This window comes from Notolepis coatsorum (assembly GCF_963971535.1).
Source record: "Notolepis coatsorum genome assembly, chromosome: 19".
In the NCBI taxonomy this organism is placed as follows: domain Eukaryota; kingdom Metazoa; phylum Chordata; class Actinopteri; order Aulopiformes; family Paralepididae; genus Notolepis; species Notolepis coatsorum.
The window spans coordinates 90082904-90086008 of NC_140183.1; the positions used below are offsets into that span (position 1 = coordinate 90082904).

Here is a 3105-nt window from a genome sequence, read left to right on the forward strand (position 1 = left end):
TGATGCTGTGTGCCCTTAATTGAGATCGGTGCTATGGACTGGGATTGTCTTATGTACTGTGCTAAAGGTTCTAGGGATAGAGCAAATAGTCCGGGACTAAGAGGACAACTCTGTCTGGACGAGCGCGACAGGGAAGTGTGGAGAGCAGAATTTACCTGTTAAAATCATGGCCGATGGATCTGTATATAGTACTTTGATCATATGAATGAACCCATCACCTAACCCCATCCTTCTAAGTACTGCCCATAAATAAGACCATTCCAACCTGTCAAAGGCTTTCATCGCGTCTAAGGATAATACAGCTGTAGGAGGCTGGCATCTATCACATGCAGTAACCGTCTAATATTATCCGTGATCAGGCGGCCTCTTATGAAGCCTGTCTGATCAGGGTGAACTAAAGATGTCATATGCTTTTGAAGTCGGATGGCTAGTACCTTAGCGTAAAGCTTGAGATCGGAACTCTCTGTCTTGCTTTCTTAAAGAAAAGAAAGAGTCCTTCTAGGAGAGGTCTGTAGAAGTCCCTGGGCTGGATCTTCTGCTCTTAATCTACATTTGTAGTCTCATGTTGTCATGTGCAAATAAATGAATGAATAAATGAAAGATACCTAAACAGGCCTACTTTAGCTTGATAGAGAATGACAATCTGAATGGATTGCTATAAGTGTAGGTTTCTGAAAAATGGAAACACGTCTGGTTTGTCACCAACTAGTCTGCTCCAGCAGCCCAGGGACAATCGCTTTTCGAGCTCCTAGAAGCAGAAATGAGCATCAGTTAGCGCCACGTTACGCCTGCTAGTGGAAGTCAATGTGGCCGTGAAGCACAGGATTTTTCAGACATGCTTCTAAGTCCACACTGACCATTGCTGACTATCCCTGAGGAGTAGTGTTGCACGATACACTAATACTAGAAAAGTATTGCGAACCCAGCCGTAAATACCCCATTTTATTAGTATTGATACTAATAGTCTGATGCCATATTTTCTGAGTTGAGTGGATGCGTGACTTTATGGATGTGATTCTTTAATTTTTTTTTATTCATAAATAATTGTATAAAGAATGTTCCATGTTCTGTCATCTAATATTATATTCCATTACTTTTCCTGATGTTTTAGATTTTTACCGTGGTATCGTTTTAGAACCAGTATTGTGATACTTGGCTGGTAACGGTATCGAAATCAAACTTTTGGTATCGTGTCACTGCTGAGTAGATCCTCATTCCAACCACCTTGTTGTTCGTTACCTGCTGAAGAAACCGGATGAGAACTGGTGGTCAGCTCTGGTGTTTGTCTGGTCAGATCACTATCAGCTCGTTGTAGAACAGACGAGAGGGCGAACATCCACTATCTGACTGACTAACTAGGTGTTTATAAATATGCACGAGATCAAACAACGACTAGACGCAAACAAACACAACAGCGCACTCATTGGTTTTTAACCAGTTTTAATTAACCCTGATTACAGCTTAATTACAAGTTTGAAAAAAAGAAAAAGAAAAAAAAACACAAAAGAATTAAAGTGGAGAAATTCAATGTTACATCATGGTATTAACCCCCATCTCTCTCATCCGAGTGTTACCTAACCGCTTAGGGAGATGGGGAGAAAAGAGAGGGATAGAGAGGGAGATAGAACTTTACACAGTAAAACAATACACATTTTACATTTTTTTAACTTCTTTTAAAAATGATACAATGCCCCGCCCTGGAAAAAAAGAAGAAAAAAATATACAAGAGCAAGAGCGAGAAAAGTAACATTATAAAATGACAATACGTGACAAAAGTAAAAAGATAAAACTCATTCCCCTCTGCCCCCTAAATACAATCCTCCAACCCCCCGTGTCATGTCTCTGTCCGCATAGCAACCACTCTCAGAATTAATATTACACAATTAATTTTTTTTTAGTTATCTTACAATTGTAAAAACTACTACAAAGACGGGAGGGGGCATGGAGGAGAGGGGTGGTGTGTGGGTGTAGGAAGGGGGGGGGGCACCTCATTCAACATGTTACAACAATGTAAAAGCAATAGCTAATGGAGCCATGGAATAATAATGCCGAGAGGAAGGTAAATAATCCAACGAGAACAATAAGAAATAACAGTGATAATAATAATTAACAGCAATATTGACAAAGAAAAAAAAAGAGAAAAAAATAAAAACATTGTAGGGGGAAATCTTTATATATATATATATATTCTTTATGTACGAGAAACGTAATCTTTGTGCCGTTTGTCTGTCATCCTGCTCTGACTGAGTAACAAGATGAGAGATTATATCCTCTGCCAAGTCGATCACATCCTGCACCTATATATGGTCATGATGACCGAGTCAGATCACACCACATGTTAGCAGGAAGTTAGACAATGCTGGAGATAAAGCGAGTGAGATAAAGAATGAACTAGAGGACAGGGGGGGGGGGGGGGGGGGAGAGAGAGAGAGAGAGAGAGAGAGAGATAGAGATAGAGAAAATGCAGAGCAGGCAGCATGATGCCTTGTCTGTTGCTTAGATGTGAAAAAGTAGTAATAATAAGGCAGCTGTCAGTTTAAATACAAACACAGGACTTGTTGGGAGCAAGAGAGAAATAGGGGGGTGGGGTTGGGGGCTGTGTGTGTGGCTGTGTGTGTGTGTGTGTGTGTGTGTGTGTGTGTGTGTGTGTGTGGTGACATACCCCAATCCAGACCACAGGGGTCTGATCAGCTCAGCCGCTGCAGAGCCTGGAAGGCATCAATCCCGCAGTCCCCTGCTATAGATCTGGTCTGTGAGTGGCTGGCTTGGGGCAGACTATGGGTCAACATGATAGAGCTAACCAATCAGATGCCTGTTTGACCTGGCTACAGCAATGGAATGCTCCAGGATATATAAAAACATCAAAAGGCTACAGTCACTATGTATGTACTGTGTGTGTGTGTGTGTGTGTGTGTGGAACATGTGTGCTTAGGAATCTGTGCGAACGTGAAAGTGTGTGTGCGCGCCTGTGTGTGTGTGTCTGTGGTTGTGTGTGCATAGCTTTGGGAGAGGGTATTTCAGGTCAGGCCTCACATGTCATACTTGCAGCTTTTCCAGTCTATTCTACAGTAATGATTAACCCCTTATCCCCCTCCCCCCCCCCCT

General features: G+C 42.0%; 1 protein-coding gene across 1 annotated transcript in view; it reads right to left on the reverse strand.

The window, feature by feature from the left end:
• Positions 1 to 1463: 1463 nt before the first annotated feature.
• Positions 1464 to 3105, reverse strand: part of erfl3 (Ets2 repressor factor like 3) — a 30000-nt gene continuing 28358 nt past the window's right edge. Inside the window, exon 4 of the mRNA XM_084336851.1 lies at positions 1464 to 3105. This exon is cut by the window's right edge and continues 3141 nt beyond it. The gene's annotated coding sequence lies outside the window, so the exon portion shown is untranslated.